Source organism: Anolis sagrei, chromosome Y, assembly GCF_037176765.1.
Source record: "Anolis sagrei isolate rAnoSag1 chromosome Y, rAnoSag1.mat, whole genome shotgun sequence".
Classification (NCBI taxonomy): Eukaryota; Metazoa; Chordata; class Lepidosauria; order Squamata; family Dactyloidae; genus Anolis; species Anolis sagrei.
Window position 1 is genome coordinate 9,834,758 of NC_090035.1, and position 18,576 is coordinate 9,853,333.

The 18,576-nt window shown below is 44.1% G+C and overlaps 1 protein-coding gene across 2 annotated transcripts in view; it reads right to left on the bottom strand.

Annotated features, from left to right (window-relative positions):
* The window catches only part of LOC137095350 (protein ELFN1-like), a 314,403-nt gene that overhangs the window by 196,764 nt on the left and 99,063 nt on the right, over positions 1-18,576 (bottom strand). For both annotated transcript variants that reach the window (XM_067461898.1, XM_067461899.1), the window contains exon 2: positions 9,500-9,620. The gene's annotated coding sequence lies outside the window, so the exon portion shown is untranslated. The remainder of the gene's footprint in view (positions 1-9,499; positions 9,621-18,576) is intronic.

The following is an 18,576-nucleotide window of genomic DNA, read 5'->3' on the forward strand; positions in this document are numbered from 1 at the left end:
GGGAAAAAAGTACGATAATACAGGGAGATTAATCTGGCTTGTAAGTAGGATCTAGCCTAAAGTGGTCCCTGGTGAGAAAAGGAGCTCTTCAAACAGTCCTTTTCATTCGTTCATACGACACATGGAAACTGAGGGATCATATAGAGCTGCCATTGTTAACTCATTGTGTTCTGTCGTGCGCTGGGCCTGTAAAGAATTTCCTTTAGAACAGGACGTGCAACCTTTGCCCAGTGGGAAGTATGCAACTGGTAGCTTCCTAAACTTGCTCATGAAGGACAGGCAACTGTCTTCAATAACTAATTCTTTACTTTAAAGGAAAGTCCCCTTTTTAACTTCTCCCAGGCTGACTGTAATCTAACCCTTACTGATGTGGGCTCCCCTACCGGGTCGAACTGCTTCTCGAACGCCGAGTGGACCTACCAGTAAAGGCTTAGATGTTCTCCAGTTGGAGTTCCTTGGTCTTTAGGGCTGTTTCCCTGGAAAGTATTTGGAGACTCTTGAGATTGTTCTCCCCTGGAAATTCTTAGGGGTTGAAGCTTTTGTACAGGGGAGGCTTGCACACGTCCTGTACATTGGCTTTCCTTGCTGAGACTAACTAAAAAATGGCTCCCTTCCCTTCCCAATTGCCCTGAGCAAGGGGCAGGACCAAACTTAACGATGATGGACAGGTGACTTGCCCTATCACTGAAACCAAAGGAAGCCACCTATCTGCAGAATCCCAGGAACCTTGGACTGCAAGCAAATATTTAATGCAAAGCAAATAAAATTGGAGCTCCTGGTACAGCCGTACCAGAACACACTGCCTTCATTAGCCATTTTGTTGGGTGATTTTGCAAAATACAAAAAGGAAAACTGAACATTTCAGGAGGTTTTTGGGCTAGGAACTGATACTCATTTAATGTCCACAAGCCAGAGATGAGGCTGTACTTTGCATAAAACTGTAGACTCTCAGTAAACTGGAACTGTCAAGTAACTGGCAAAAAAATTGAAGACATAACACTGTAGTCACAAAGCTGTGTTTATAATACAGTATAACAGTGTTGCACCAAGTTTGTCCTAATTTGTTTTAGTTATTGTATTTTAATATGAATATCAAGTCAAAACAGAGTCCAGGTATAGCAACATTTCTCAACCTGGGGGTTGGAACCCCTGGGGGGTCGCGACGGGGGTATCAGAGACATCACCAAAGATCATCAGAAAACACAGTATTTTCTGTTGGTCATGGGGTTCTGTGTGGGAAGTTTGGCCCAATTCTAATATTGGTGGGGTTCAGAATGCTCTTTGATTGTAGGTGAACTACAACTCCCAAAAGTCAAGATCTATTTTCCCCAAACTCCACCTATGTTTACATTTAGTATTCATGCCAAGTTTGGTCCAGATCCATCATTTTTTGAATCCATAGTGCGCTCTGGATGTAGGTGAACTACAACTCCAAAACTCAAGGTCAATGCCCACGAAACCCGCCAGTATTTTCTGTTGGTCATGGGAGTTCTGTGTGCCAAATTTGGTTCAATTCCATTGTTGATGGATTTCAGAATGCTCTTTGGTTGTAGGTGAACTATAAATCCCAGCAACCACAACTCCCAAATGATAAAATCAATTCCCCACCAACCCTATCAGTATTCAAATTTGGATGTATTGGGTATTTGTGCCAAATTTGGTCTGGCGAATGAAAATACACTCTGCATATCAGATATTGACATTATAATTCCTAACAGTAGCAAAATTACAGTTATGAAGTAGCAACAAAAATAATTTTATGATTGAGGGTCACCACAACATGACAAACTGTATGAAGGGGTCACGGCATTAGGAAGGTTGAGAAACAACAAGGTATAGAATTCGTGAGGCCTATTTTTATCAGTAACTCTCAAGCAACCAGAAACTCCTAGACTCTGAGGTGCTATTTAACTGAGAGTTTCCTGTATCAGGGGTCACCCTGAAGCTCCAAATCCCAATCTAGGAAGAGATGGAGAACCAGGACAAGATGTGTGAATAGAGTCCAAGGGTTGGATACATGGAGCCAACCTGAAAAGGCAGTCTATTATTGGGGTAGAATAAGGGTATTGCTGCTTCTTATTTGTTTTGAGATATTTATTTATCATATCAGGAGCAAGCCAAGGGTACAGTTGTGATGTATTTCAGAAAACACAAAGTTTAAAAACTTGGCATTGTATTAAATGTCCTTTGACCAGTAGCTGGCCACTTGGAGTGCCTCTGGTGTTGCTATAAGAAGGTCCTCCATGTGACGGGGTTCAGGTTGCATTGTAGCAGGTGGTCAGTGGCTTACTCTTCTCCACACTTGCATGTCGTGGACTCCACTTTGTGGCCCCATTTCTTAAGGTTGGCTCTGCATCTTGTGGTGCCAGAGCGCAGTCTGTTCAGTGCCTTCCAAGATGCCCAGGAGGGAGTCTCTCATTTGGTATCAGCCATGGAATAAGGTGCTTGGGTTTAGCCTGCCACTTTTGGACTCTCGCTTGCTGAGGTGTTCCTGCAAGTATCTCCGTAGATCTTAGAAAACTATTTTTTGATTTAAGGTAACAGCATGCTGGCTGATGTCCAAATAGAGAATGGGCTGGGAATGTCACTGCATCTTATGGAGCTAGAGCGCAGTCTGTTCAGTGCCTTCCAAGCTGCCCAGGAGGGAGTCTCTCATTTGGTATCAGCCATGGAATAAGATGCTTGGATTTAGCCTGCCAGTTTTGGACTCTCGCTTGCTGAGGTGTTCCTGCAAGTATCTCTGTAGATCTTAGAAAACTATTTTTTTGATTTAAGGTAACAGCATGCTGGCTGATGTCCAAACAGGAGGTGGGCCGGGGATGTCACTGCCTTGCTCCTTCCATTATTGGCTGTTTTGTGATAAGATGGGTAAGAATCCTTTACTCTAACTTTCTTGCTGCGAGAAGATAGGTACAGAGTAAAGGTTGAGTCCTGGCCCCACAAAACCCAAAGGAGGAAGTAAATACATAGAGCCACCTGGATATTATTTTTTTTTGTCGTGTCAGGAGCGACTTGAGAAACTGCAAGCTGCTTCTGTTGTGAGAGAATTGGCCGTCTGCAAGGACGTTGACCAGGGGACGCCCGGATGATTTTTTTATGTTTTATTATCCTTGTGGGAGGCTTCTCTCATGTCCCCGCATGAGGAGCTGGAGCTGATAGAGGGAACTCATCCGCCTCTCCCCGGATTCGAACCTGCGACCTGTCAGTCTTCAGTCCTGCCAGCACAGGGGTTTAACATACTGCACCGCCGAGAGCTCTGGTTAGCCACCTGGATAATATGCCGTCAATGAATCCTTGCACGTTGTCACGAGTGGCTGCTCTATAGATGAAGCAGAGGTTTGCACACAGCAAATCATCTCTTCCCTCTCCTTCCAGGGTTGATTCCCCCAAAACTGGAGAATCTGCACCCTGGAAAAGTGGAACCCAATGACCAAGTCATCCAATGCACCAAAGTCAGTTGGCGGATCCCCTCTTTCGCTTGGCCGCCTCTCTTCCATGCTTCTCCCCATGTGTTTTCCGTTTTTCCTTGTTTTGTTCAAGTTACTTTGATCCTGCTCAAGCGGCTCACGCCTCTCCAAAAATAGACTACATTAACAATAAGGAATCGGGGGCTGACAGAAATAGAAAAAGGGAGAAAACAAGAAACAAATGCAGCCGCAGCCACCGCAGCAGCCGTGTGGGGGCGGGGAGGGGAGCTTATCCCTTCGCCTCGGCTCTTAGGAAATTGCTCACGGTTCAGGAGATGTCAGCTGTTCTCTTTTCTCACGCGGCCGGAGGAAAAGGGATCACAAGATCGGTCGATCCTGATCCTCCGGCCTTACTTGCTGCAGATTCCAAAACAAAGGCTGTCCTGATCCCAATGAATCACAGCATCCGTAGATCTGGAAGAGACCCTCTTCCTTCTCTTCTAGTTGTTGCAAGAACACCTAATAAGGCACATGAATTTCCCTTATTCCTTTATTTTAATGCTGCTTCAAAGCTGAAAAAAGGTGCATACATAAAAGTACATACCGTATTTATGTAATACGCGACCGTGTATAAGTCAAGGGCAGGTTTTAGGGCCCAAAGTGATTTTGATATGACTCATGGACATATCAAAGGTCATTCCATGAAGAGGGAAAAGCCCCAATGTCAACACTGGCCAACTCTGCTTCTATTATGACTTTGCTTTTCCCTTTTGGCAATCTGAGACTTACACATGAATACACACACACACACACACATATAAAAGGTAAAGGTAGTCCCCTGACATTAAGTCCAGTCATGTCTGACTCTGGGGTGTGGTGCTCATCTCCATTTCTAAGCCGAAGAGCCGGCGTTGTCCGTAGACACCTCCAAGGTCATGTGGCCGGCATGACTGCATGGAGCGCCGTTACCTTCCCACTGGAGGGGTACCTATTGATCTACTCACATTTGCATGTTTACGAACTGCTAGGTTGGCAGAAGCTAGGGCTGACAGCAGAAGCTCACGCCGCTCCCCGGAATCGAACCTGCGACCTTTCGATCAACAAGCTCAGCAGCTCAGTGCTTTAACCCACTGCGCCACCGGGGGCCCCCACACACATATATACACACACATATATATAACTTATTTCTACAGGAGCCCCAGTGGCGCAGTGGGTTAAAGTGCTGAGCTGCTGAGCTTGTTGACCGAAAGGTCGCAGGTTTGATTCCGGGGAGCAGCATGAGCTTCCGCTGTCAGCCCCAGCTTCTGTCAACCTAGCAGTTCGAAAACATGCAAATGTGAGTAGATCAATAGGTACTGCTCCAGCAGGAAGGTTACGGCACTCTATGCAGTCATGCCAGCCACATAACCTTGGAGGTGTCTATGGACAATGCCGGCTCTTCGGCTTAGAAATGGAGATGAGCACCACACCCCAGAATCAGACATGACTGGACTTAATGTCAGGGGACAACCTTTAACATTTACATCTTTCTAATCCAGTGTTTCTCAACCTTCCTAATGCCGCAACCCCTTGATACAGTTTTGCATGTTGTGGTGACACTCAACCATAACATTATTTTTGTTGCTACTTCATAACTGTAATTTTTCTACTGTTATGAATTGTTGTATAAATATCTGATATGCAGGATGTATTTTCATTCAATGGACCAAATTTGGCACAAACACCTGATATTCCCAACTTTGAATACTGGTGAGGTTTGGGGAAGTTGATTTTGCCATCAAATAGCATTCTGAACTCCACCAACGATGGAATTGAATCACACTTTGCATACAGAACTTCCAAGACCAACAGAAAATACTGGAAGGGTTTGGTGGGTGTTGACCTTGAGTTTTGGAGTTGTATTTCGTAGTTCACCTACATCCAGAGAGCACTGTGGACTCAAACAATAATAGATCAGAACCAAACTTGCCACAATTACTCAATATGCCCAAATGTGAACACTGGTGAAGTTCAGGGTTATGTTTTGTTTTTGTTTTTTTGTTGTGTCAGGAGTGACTCCTGGTGTGAGAGAATTGGCCATCTGCAAAGACATTGCCCAGGGGACGCCCGGATGATTTGATGTTTTTATCATCCTTGTGGGAGGCTTCTCTCATGTCCCCGCATGAGAAGCTGGAGCTGATAGAGGGAGCTCATCCGCCTCTCCCTGGATTCGAACCTGCGACCTATCGGTCTTCAGTCCTGCCAGCACAGGGGTTTAACCCACTGCGCCACCGGGATAAACAGACCTTAACATTTGGGAGTTGTAGTTACTGGGATTTATAGTTCACCTGCAATCATAGAGCATTCAGAACCCCACCAACAATAGAAGTGGGTCAAACTTCCCACACAGAGCCATCGTGCCTTGAAGGGACTCGCTGGCCTGAGCCTCCCTCCGGCCTCGTGCACTCTCCCTCGGCCGCACATGCACACCACGTTGCCATGTGCCAAGCACACTTGCTCTCCCTTCCCCGCTTGGAGTCTCCTTGGCTGAGAGACCAGCTGAGAGGCCAGCCAATCACAGCACAGGAGGGCTTTTGGTGGGAGGATTTGCTGTCTGTTTCCAAAACAGAAGAGAAGGACAGGCGGGGAGATCTTCAGCCTTCTCTGCCAAAGGGGTTCCTAAGACTATCAGAAATATATGTACCTGATGGCCTTTGGCAACTCCTCTAAAAACCCTGTGTCAGATCTGGCCACGGTGGTCCACACTCTTGTTACATCCTGGCTGGATTACTGCAACGCACTCTACGTGGGGTTGCCTTTGAAGACTGCTCGGAAACTTCAACTAGTCCAGCGAGAAGCAGTCAGATTGCTCACCGGAGCGGCGTATAGGGAGCATACCACCCCCCTGTTACATCAGCTCCACTGGCTGCCGATCCAATTCTGAGCACAATTCAAAATGCTGGTTTTGACCTACAAAACCCTATACGGTTCCGGCCCAGTGTATTTGTCCGAACGGATCTCCCCCTACATCCCATCTCGAAATTTGAGATCGTCTGGGGAGGCCCTGCTCTCGACCCCACCACTATCACAAGTGAGGTTGGCGGGGACGAGGAGCAGGGCCTTCTCAGTGGTGGGCCCTCACCTGTGGAACTCACTCCCTGGGGAGATTAGATCAGCGTCTTCCCTTTTGGCGTTCAGAAAAAAATTGAAGACCTGGATATGGGACCAAGCTTTTGGACATTCTGGCAGCTAAGGAAAGATCTGACGATAAACATGGGCGAACGGAATGGAATGGATAAACGGACTCTGAACACTGAGCATGAGATTGTTTTGCTATTTTACTATGTATTAATGTTTTTAACTTGTTAATTGTTTAAATTGCTTTTATGTATTGTTTGTTCATGGATTTAGGCATCAAATTGTGCCTTCGTTTGTAAGCCGCCCTGAGTCCCCCCTCGGGGGTGAGAAGGGCGGGGTAGAAGTAATTGAAATAAATAAATGAATAAATGTGTGACCGCCCCCCCCCCCAGGGGTCCTGACCCCCAGGTTGAGAAACAGTGTCCTAATATTTTGACTCCTTCCTAGCAAAAGTGGCACAACATTCAGAAGACGTCATTAAGTTTTAGGGCAAGGAAAGTTGGGATAAATCCTTGGAGCCACAAATAGGCCCCAAACTGTTTTTCTGGACATCAATTGTATCCTCCAATTGTTGCAAATTGTTGTGGATAATCCTGATTAAATCCCTGCCATCCCATTTTTTTCCGCTGCATCAAAAATGTCCCAGTTTCTCTCTCATTTCTCCCCTTTGTCGCCAGCTCATTTCCAACTCATCCATTTTACCCAATTTTTAAGTTTGTCGCTTATAAATACAAAAGCATCAAATAATTGCTGCCTGTTCAAACATTTTTGAATACAGAGTTCAAGACAAGGAGGAAAAAAAGAGCCCAAAAGCTGGGCTATAATAAAATAACAATTAAAAGTGCAGGACAAAGAAGAGAAAAAAGGGACTTTTGATCTCCCTTTCAGCATCTACATCTGCATATAACTATGCATATCTCTTTCTCCACAATTTCAACAAATCCCTTTCTTTCAACGTCCTGTTCTTTCTAATCATCAAAAAGTTATCAAGTCATTTTCTTGCAACAAAAAAGTCTATAAGGGTTTTCCAAGTCTCTGAGAAATGACCTTTTGCTAATGACTTTTCTCACTAATGACCTTTCTCTAATCAAACCAGGCAATTTGTCCATTTCTGCTTCAATCTGTCAGCTGGAGGAACCATTCCTCCACAGTGCTGAAGTCTTCCAAATAATTGCCGTACATGTATAAAGTGATCCCTTAGGCATGTCTACCCAGAAAAAAAAGCCACACTGAAAGTCAGTGCATCTTTGCGTAAAACTACAACCGCCAGTCAAGAAGCTGAACCAAGTAGAAATGTCACCAAAGCTGTTTATAAAAGATCTGTCCAAGGTACTGATATTCAGACCCAAATGTGTTATGTGCCTTCGAGATTCCTGTCAACTGCATTTCAGAGAGTTTTCTTAGACAAGGAAACATTACAGTTGGTTTTGTTAGGCACTTCCTCTGAAATAGTGGCTGCAGAATTTGAGATTCACTGGTGGCCTCCCATTCAAGTACTAAGCAGAGTTGGTCCTGCTTTGCTTCCAAGATCAGATGGAATCCAGTGTTTTCAGGGCATTTAGGCTAGTGACCCCTCCATCAGCTTGGAAGCCATCAACTGATTAGGGCATCAATCCAAAACAAAGGATAACCACTTTCCCAAAACAGAGCACCAAGAACAATCAGCCTCAGCCTGACTACAATTCCTTTCTTGACCATATCTATTGATTACAATTCTTTTCTTGAGCATCTCCATTGACTACAATTCCTTCCTTGAGCATCTCCATTGACTACAATTCCTTCCTTGAGCATCTCCATTGACTACAATTTCTTCCTTGAGCATCTCTATTGACTACAATTCCTTCCTTGAGAATCTCCATTGACTACAATTACTTTCTTGCACATCTCTATTGACTACCATTCCTTCCTTGAGCATCTCCATTGACTACAGTTCCTTTCTTGAGCATCTCTATTGACTACAATTCCTTCCTTGAGCATCTCCATTGACTACAATTCCTTTCTAGAGCATCTCTATTGACTACAATTCCTTCCTTGCACATCTCTAATGACTATCATTCCTTCCTTGAGAATCTCCATTGACTACAATTACTTTCTTGCACATCTCTATTGACTACCATTCCTTCCTTGAGCATCTCCATTGACTACCATTCCTTCCTTGCACATCTCTAATGACTATCATTCCTTCCTTGAGCATCTCCATTGACTACAATTCCTTTCTTGAGCATCTCCACTGACTACAATTCCTTCCTTGAACATCTCTATGGACTACAATTCCTTCCTTGCACATCTCTATTGACTACAATTCCTTCCTTGAGCATCTCCTTGATGACAATTCCTTCCTTGAGCAACTCTGTTGACTACAATTCCTTTCTTGACCATCTCTGTTCACTACAAGTCCACCATTTCTACAAACAATGCTCCTTGTTATCATGTTACATCCAGATTTATTTCTGTGATGCTTTGGAACTAAAGTCCACTCCATCCCAGCAACATAGATACAATGAAGACACAAGTCAAAACATCCCTTCAAAATATCAATGGAAATTCCGAGTACATGGAGGACACCTGTCCATTGAGTATATTTCACTTCCAAATGGGTCCATGCAGAGGTCTCTGAACCCGTTACAAACCATAGCAAGGCTTTTAAATGTGGGGAACTGACAATATTTGCTGATGGTATGCCATATTTGTGCCCATTGACTACAATTATTTGTCTTCCAAAACTCCTCAGTAACCAACAATTAATGGCTCAAGGTTTGCTGTCATTCCAAAGACAATCATTTTGAGAAGCACCGAACTATGGAAGAGTTATGTTTTGGGTTACAACTTCCAACCAAAATGTTGGCTAGAAGAGTATGAGATTGATAGTCCAAATTCTGTCCTCCTACTGAAACATCTGACCACTAATGATGGATGCAGTATGGGAAGAGAGATCCAAATTCCTTATGTCTGAAGGCATTTAAGGGCATGTTTACCTGGTGCTCCATCCTTCTCCGTGTGTCAAAGCATGTCATGGAACCTGTTGCAGACTCACAATAATTTTTGGACATCCTGCGGTCAAAAATGCATTTCAGGAACCGGTCAAAGATGGAGCTCCTGAGACAAACAAGAAAAAGAAAAAGGCCTAGAATTAGAGACTCAGTGAAACAACCTCCAAAATTTCACAAACTTTAATCAATGAAAACAAATTCATAAATGAAAATGAGAAAGCAATGGGCAAATGACTTCAGTAAAGTACGAGGCAATCAAAACACCTTAGATATGAACAATATTATAATTAGATTAGATGGAAACTGGATTAGATAAAAGCATCCCCAGGACCAGCAATTGTAACAACAGTGATAAATCCTCCCTGCATTTATTTATTTGCATTATTTCTATGTAAAAATACATATATTGATAAGCAAAAGAACCATTATAGTGCAATTAGACATAAGGTAGTGCATAATAACAATATTAAAAGCTAAAAACTATATCCTCTCATTCAAGTCCTTATCCGTTCCATCGTCTTGGGCTGTTCCTAGGTCATTTTCCAATTCAAGTTTATCTATTTATTCGGAGATTCCAAATGCTTGCTTGAAGAGCCAATTTTTTACTCTTTTCCAAAAGGTCAGGAGGGAGGGGGCTGATCCACAGCCAAGGGGTCACCATAGAGAAGGCCCTGTCTCTCGTCCCCGCCAGACATGCTTGCGAAGCAGGCGGGATCGAGAGCAGGGCCTCCTCGGATGATCTCAAATTCCTGGAGGGTTCGTAGGAAGAGATGCGTTTGGATAGATAAGCTGGGCCGGAACCAGCTTTCGGTCAAAAAGGAATACCCTTTGAGTGAACACAGTCAGCTTCACACAGGATCAAAATGATGGCCTATCTGAAATATGTCAGTGTATGGTGATCCCATGAATGTTCTTGCTTGGGAATCATCAGGACAGTTCCGTTGTCTGAAACAGGGCCTACTTGGTATTTGATGGTGGTCTCCCATCCAACTAGTAGCCAAGGCTAACCCTGCTTAGGTTTCAAGATTGGAAAGCCTTGAGGTTATTTAGGCTTTTTCACCATCCAAAAATCAACTATGTTTTCCTCTGTCTTAGGGAAGTTTTCCACATCTTTCCTTTGGAACAGTTGCCTTGTCTTAGAAACCACTGGCCCAACTTTTCCGCTCTCCTCTCATTTGAACGTTGTGTTCCTTTGCACCTGCCGAGGTCATCTCTTCCTCCTTGGATTTTCCAAGGGACGATCCTCCCTCCTCCCCTTGGGCTCCCATTTTGAATTCTGCTCCTCTCCTCCGCCGGCAAGGCATTTGTTACACTGAATGGCCTATTGACGACTTGGTATCTCATGTCTACAATGAGAAACGGAGGAGCCGAATAGGCCGTAATTTTCCCGTGTTTAGGCCTTTATTGCAGCGGCTGCCTCTGCTGATTAGTTCGTATTTTCCCCCCTTGCTCGGTCTTCCTGAGCAGCCCTTCCAGCTTGGATTCTTTATCTTCATCTCCTGCCACCAATTCATTCTGGCTGGATCCTATCAGCTGATGCAGCAAAAGCTGCAAAGCTTTCAAAGGCAGCTCCAGCATGAATTGGACAGTCCCCTGTTCACATCTAGACAAAGAAGGGAGGATGTTACTAGAAATAGAAGGGCACTTCCAGCTCAGGAGGGCACTCAATCTGCTTTGGAATTTAGTGTGAACTTTAAAGGAAAGAGCCATTGAACTTTAGAATCTGAAGGGAACCACAAGAGATGTGCATTAGGAAAAATGTCTTTACTGCAAGAGCTGTTCAACAATAGTACTTTCCTTCATTGGAAGGCTTTCAGCAGTGGTTGGGTGGTCATTTTTCAGGAGGGCTTTAATGGTGTCTTCCTACATAACAGAATGGGGTTAGGGTCTCTTCCAGCTGTATGATTCTATAATAACAGTCAACTTCAATTAACTAGTCCTCAGTAGCACAGATCCATTGGATCACAGCATTGGGATGGACCATAGGGCCCCCCTCTGTTGCTTGGACTCAAGAATTAAGGCTACCATCTCTTCATGGCTCACTGTTATAGGATTAGAGAGTAGGAAGAGACAACAAGTATTATCTAGTCCATCTCTTTTCTGTCAGGCAGGAAGACACAATCAAAGCCCCCCAGATAGATGTTCATACTGCCTCTGTTAGGAACTTCCAGAGAAGGAGACTCTCACCTGATTCCCAGGCAGCAACACTCTATAGTTGAACAGCTATTCTCATAATTAAGTTCTTCCTAATGTTTAAGTGGAATCCCTTCTCATGCAATCTGAATCCATTGCTCCATTGTATCTTAATCTCCAGAACCTTGCCCTCTCCTCAAATATTCAAATATAGTTATCATGTCCAATCCCAGCTTTGTCTTCACTGAGCTAAACATTCCCTGCTCCTCAGAGAGCTTCACAGTTTCCAATCCTTTGGCCATTTCCTTCAACGTCCTCTGGAGATGTTGAAGTTCCTCAAGATCCTTCTTGAATTATTTTGCCCAGAACAGGACACAGAATCATTCCAGGTCATGACTTGTTGCCATTAAGTTGGCTTTGATTTATGGTGATCCCAGGAATGAGAGAACCCCAAGTCTCCCTTATCCTCAACATCTATTGTATATCAATCTGTTCATCCTGTGATTATGTCTGATGTTCATGTTGATGTTCATGGTGGGAGTGGGAATGGTGTTCCTGAAGATGGGCCTGAGGATGACGGTTTGCTTGGACCTGAGTTAAGTCCAGAAAAGACGCCTGAGCTGTTTCAGGAAGATTCCCAAGGCCTGGGAGAGACCTTTCACTGCATTTCTCAGAACAATTGTCTGAAAGTGATGTTGAGATTTATTTGCCAGGTGTAGGGGTTAATGAGGGTGAAGATAGTGAAACCTTGGACAGAAAGCGAAGTTTGAATAAACAGAGGAATAGCTTTCTGAGACTGAGGCGATGCCTTTGTCTACAGCAAATGAAAAATAACAAACCGTTATCTAGTGGGAAAGTAATGAAGAATGCTTTCTTGTCAATTTTGGGTTCTGGAAAAATGTTATGATGATTCATGGGACTGAACTGTCTCAGTCGAGGCAACATCGTTATTTGATCATGGCCTTGGTTTCAAGTGTTCTGAGTTTCATGCACCAAGTTTTGCCAAGCTAAGTTTTGCTTATGGGATTTTCCTGGTGTTCACAGTTTCAAGTGCCTTGCTTCATGGATTCCTATATACTCATGGATCTTGCTTCCCTCTAAAGCTATTAACTACTTTGGATTTTGGATTTTTACTGTTTTGCTATTTTTTACTGCTTTGCCTACATATAATCTACAGTAAATTGCTTGCTGATTTTACCAAGCTGGTGTGGTATTTAAGGTTAGAGGTGTTCCTCTCTGGTGCACGACAACATCCTTGTCTAAATAGACACAAGGCATCCATGGATTCCTTAATGGGATCTTGCCGTCTTTTTGGACTGCCTTCTACTTTACCAAGTATTACAGTCTATCATAATGTATCCTATCTCATCCTGATATGGCCATAGAATGGCAGCTTCAGTTTAGTTACTGTGGGATAATGCAGTTTTGGTTTGCTCCAGGATCCATTTATCTGCTTATTTGGCTGTTCACGACATTCACAGAACTCTCCTCCAGAACCACATTTCAATTGCCTTGATTTTCTTCCTATCAGCTTTCTTCACTGCCCATATTTTACAACACAGATATGGGAAATAACATGGACAATCATAGCAGCAAGCTGTATTTTTAAATGGACCCTTTTGTTTCTCTCATTCTAATTGCAAAAATGTTCACCTGCCCTCTTTTCCAGCAGAGAAGCCGCAGCAGGAAGCAGAAGCAATATTGCATCCCGTTCCCCCGAGGCACATTCAAAGACCTCTTCCTGCATCCTCATTTTGTTGTATTACCCAGCTGCTATATGAACAAGCACCTTGAGTGGGATTGCGATCCTCTCTCTTTCTCTCCGTTTCCCCACAAGTAACATGACTCAGAAGAATATATTACTCATCAAATCTGCCTACGAATCCGGCATCTACTCTCCCATTCAAGCCTTTCCCGAACTGTTTTGCAGTCAGGGATGGAAAGAAAATGTTTCCCAGCAAGATGCGGCAGAGGAGAGTTGGAGGAAGAGGCGCCTTCCTTTGATTACCTTTTGAGAGGTGACAATGACGGAAAATAATTCATTCCCTTCCCGCTACACTCGTGAATTCCGAACTACGCACCCAACCCAGCCGCAAGGAGACTTCAAACAAGAATGTAAATCACGGTCTTAGATCCTAACTTTGCTTCATGATGCGAGGACGTGCGTCACAGAATCACAGAGTTGCAAGAGACCCCAAAGATCATCCAGACCAACCACTTGCCATGCAGAAATACACCATTCAAGCCCCGCCAAAAGATATCTTCAGAGAAGGAGAACAAGCCCTATGAGGAGCGGCTTAAGGAGCTGGGCATGTTTAGCCTGAAGAAGAGAAGGCTGAGAGGAGATACGATAGCCATGTATAAATATCTGAGAGGAACCCACAGGGAGGAGGAAACAAGCTTGTTTTCTGCTTCCCTGGAGACTAGGACGTGGAACAATGGCTTCAAACTACAAGGGAGGAGATTCCATCTGAACATGAGGAAGAACTTCCTGACTGTGAGAGCTGTTCAGCAGTGGAACTCTCTGCCCCGGAGTGTGGTGGAGGCTCCTTCTTTGGAAGCTTTTAAACAGAGGCTTGATGGCCATCTGTCAGGGTTGATTTGAATGCAATATTCCTGCTTCTTGGCAGAATGGGGTTGGACTGGATGGCCCATGAGATCTCTTCCAACTCTTTGATTCTATGATTCTATTGCAGGCATGGGCAAACTTTGGCCCTCCAGGTGTTTTGGACTTCAACACCCACAATTCCTAACAGCCGGTAGGCTGTTAGGAATTGTGGGAGTTGAAGTCCAAAACACCTGGAGGGCCAAAGTTTGCCCATGCCTGCTCTATTGGATTCTTGATGTCAAACTGTGCTTAGCATCAGGATATGCTTCCTAATATATAAGTGGAATTTCTTCTCCTGTACATAATTCTAATTCTCCAATGAAGGAAAGCAACTCCTTTGGACACGTAACATCCCAATTCTTCCTCTGCTTCAATTAACAGATAAAATAACGTCTTGCCCTTCCCTTTCCTTAATTTTAGTACACTCCACCATTACGTTTTTGTTGTTTATTTGTTTAGTCGCTTCCGATTCTTCATGACCTCCTGGACCAGCCCACGCCACAGCTCCCTGTCAGCTGTCACCACCCCCAGCTCCTTCAGAGTCAAACCAGTCACTTCAAGAATACCAACCATCCAACCATCTTGCCCTTGGTCAGCCCCTCTTCCTTTTTCCTTCCATTTTCCCCAGCATCATTGTCACCATTACTGACTTTGCATGAAATAACCGATTCTTTGCTTTCCTAACAGGAAAAGGTCTCTTACCTCCCAAACGTCGATCCTCCAAAACTCCAAATACTGCCACCCCATAATGCAGTTCCTCATGTTGTGTTGGCCCCCAACCATAACATTATTTTCGTTGCTACTTCGTAACTGTAATTTTGCTACTGTTATGAATCACAATGTAAATATTTGATGTGCAGGAAGTATTTTCAGTCACTTGACTTAATTTGGCACAAATACCCATTACATCCAAATTTGAATACTGGTTGGCTTGGAAGGGATTGATTTTGTCATTTGGGAGTTGTGGCTACTGGGATTTATAGTTCACCTACAATCAAAGAGCATTCTGAACCCTACCAATGATGGCATTGAACCAAACTTGGCACACAGAACTTGGATACAGACAGAGGCGGCCCTAGGTAATTTTCAATGGTAAGCAAACAGTATTTTGGCACGCCCCCCCCCCCGCCCCCCAACCAATTACTGATATATATTTTCTGTTCGTCGTGGGAGTTGTGTGCCATATTTGGTTCAGTTCCATCATTGGTGGACTTCAGAATGCTCTTTGATTATAGGTGAACTATACATCCCAGTAACTACAACTTGCATATGTCAAGGTCTATTTTCCCCCATGAGCGCTTCAAGAGTGCCCCTGGGGAAAATCAACTATACTGCAAATGCTTACTTTGCGTAATGGGTTGAGCCGCCCCTGGATACAGAAAGGACCATTTTCAATCTCTCTAAAACAGTGGATCTCAACCTTCCTAATGCCGTGACCATGTTGTTGTGACCGCCAACCATAACATTATTTTCATTGCTACTTTATAACTGTAATTTTGCTTCTGTTATGAATCGTTAGGTAAATAACTGATATGCAGGATGTATTTTTCTTCACTGGACCAATCTGAGACGAGTATCCAATATGCCCAAATTTGAACACTGGTGGAGTTGGGGAGGGGTAGTTGATTTTGTCATTTGGGATTTATAGCTCACCTACAATCATAGCTCACCAAAATCAGAGCATTCTGAACTCTACCAACGATGGAATTGATCCATACTTGGCACACAGAACTCCCATGAGCAACAGAAAATATTGGAAGGGTTGGGTGGGTATTGACCTTGAGTTTGGGAGTTGTAGTTCACCTACATCCAGAGAACACTGTGGATCTGGACCAAACTTAGAACGAATACTCAATATGCTCAAATGTGAATACAGGTAGAGTTTGGAGAAAATAGACCTTGACATTTGGGAGTTGTAGTTGCTGAGATTTATAGTTCACCTACAATCAAAGAGCATTCTGAACCCCACCAATGATAGAATTGGGCCAAACTTCCCACACAGAACCTTCATTGGCAACAGAAAATACTGTGTTCTCTGATGGTCTTTGGTGTCCCATCTGAGACCTCCTCATGACCCCGACCCACAGGTTAAGAAATGCTGCTCCAAATGTTCAGGCCAACTGCTAGCATTCCTGATGGATGGGGCTTCTGGGAGCTGGAATCCAAAGTATTTGGAGGGTCAAAGTTTGCAAATTGTTGAATCATATTAACTGTGAATTGCTGAACCTCTGATTCCAAATAAGGCTGGCTTCCCTCAGTGGCTTCCACGTGTTCCTTTTCCTTTCTCCTGCCTCTTTCCTCTCCCATTTGTCTGTGGTTTGCCCTCATTATCATCTCTTTAACATATTGTAGCGTGTTTATTTACCATGTGGTCTGCCGCGCCGGTGACCTTTGCATGCTATGCCTCCATCCCTCGAAGAATCTCATAAATAAATCAACTGACATCTCCTACTCTGTTTCATGCCATGTAAGAGCCAGATTTCTACAGCAGGAGGACCCAAATCCCATTTGTCAAAGCAGAAGGTGGAAATGGCCTCCTCTTTGCAATACTCCTAATACTTTTGCAATCATTATCTATATCTATACACACAATAAAAGTGAAAATATGTGTATGTGTGCATAGAATTATAGAATCAAAGAGTTGGAAGAGACCTCATGGGCCATCCAGTCCAACCCCCTGCCAAGAAGCAGGAATATTGCATTCAAATCACCCCTGACAGATGGCCATCCAGCCTCTGTTTAAAAGCTTCCAAAGAAGGAGCCTCCACCACACTCCGGGGCAGAGAGTTCCACTGCTGAATGGCTCTCACAGTCAGGAAGTTCTTCCTCATGTTCAGATGGAATCTCCTCTCTTGTAGTTTGAAGCCATTGTTCCATTGCGTCCTAGTCTCCAGGGAAGCAGAAAACAAGCTTGCTCCCTCCTCCCTGTGGCTTCCTCTCACATATTTATACATGGCTATCATATCTCCCCTCAGCCTTCTCTTCTTCAGGCTAAACATGCCCAGCTCCTTAAGCCACTCTTCATAGGGCTTGTTCTCCAGACCCTTGATCATTTTAGTCGCTTTCCTCTGGACACATTTGGGCATGTGGCAGAGGTGTCCACTTACACGCAAAGCCTCTTGCTTCCAATAGCAATAACCCACAGTGCTGAAGAGCCACCAAAGCACTCCCAACAAGGACATTGCAGGTTATGGTGAGCACCGTGAACATTTCTCCCAAATCCTGCCAATGTGCTCCCCAAACACCACACTGCCCATCACCCAAGTGAAGGCTTTCATTCAGGTACAATGTTACTCTAGATCAGTGTTTCTCATCCTGGGGGTCAGGACCCCTGAGGGGGTCACAAGGGGGTGTCAGAGGGGTCACCGAAGAGCATTAGAAAACATAGTATTTTCTATTCGTCATGGGGGTTCTGTGTGGGAAGTTTGGCCCAATTCTATCTTTGGTGGGGTTCAGAATGCTCTTGATTGTAGGTGAACTAGAAATCCCAGCAACTACAACTCCCAAATGTCAAGGTCTATTTTGCCCAAACTCCACCAGTGTTCACATTTGGGCATGTTGAGTATCAGTGTCAAGTTTGGTCCAAATCCATCATTGTTTGAGTCCACAGTGCTCTCTAGATGTAGGTGAACTACAACTCCAAAACTCAAGGTCAATGCCCACCAAACCCTTCCAGTATTTTCTGTTGGACGTGGGAGTTCTGTGTGCCAAGTTTGGTTCAATTCCATCATTAGTGGAGTTCAGAATGCTCTTTGATTGTAGGTGAACTATAAATCCCAGCAACTACATCTCCCAAATGACAAAATCAAGCCTCCCTCAAATCCACCAGCATTCAAATGTCAGAGTATCAGGTATTTGTGCCAAATTTGGTCCAGTGAATGAAAATACATCCTGTGTATCAGATATTTACATTATGATTCATAACAGGAACAGAATTACAGTTATAAAGTACCAACGACAATAATTTTATGGTTGGGGGTCACCACAACATGAGTAACTGTATTAATGGGTCGTAGCCTTAGGAAGGTTGAGAACCACTGTTCTAGATGTTCTGTTTTTCCTCCAGAATGGACATCCCAGGGTTCCCTTCTCTCTCTCAGTGTGACTCCTCCCGCTGCCTTTCCTATGGCACACAGCAAACTGGAATTGGTCACCAACAGAGCAAGGGGTTTGGGGGGAATTGACCTTGATTTATTGGAGCTGTAGTTCACCTAGATCCAGAGAGCACTATGAACCTTACTGATGGATCTGGATCACACTTGCCACAGATGATGGGATTTGCGGTACCTTCACTCATTTCCTGAGACCACTGTGACCCCCA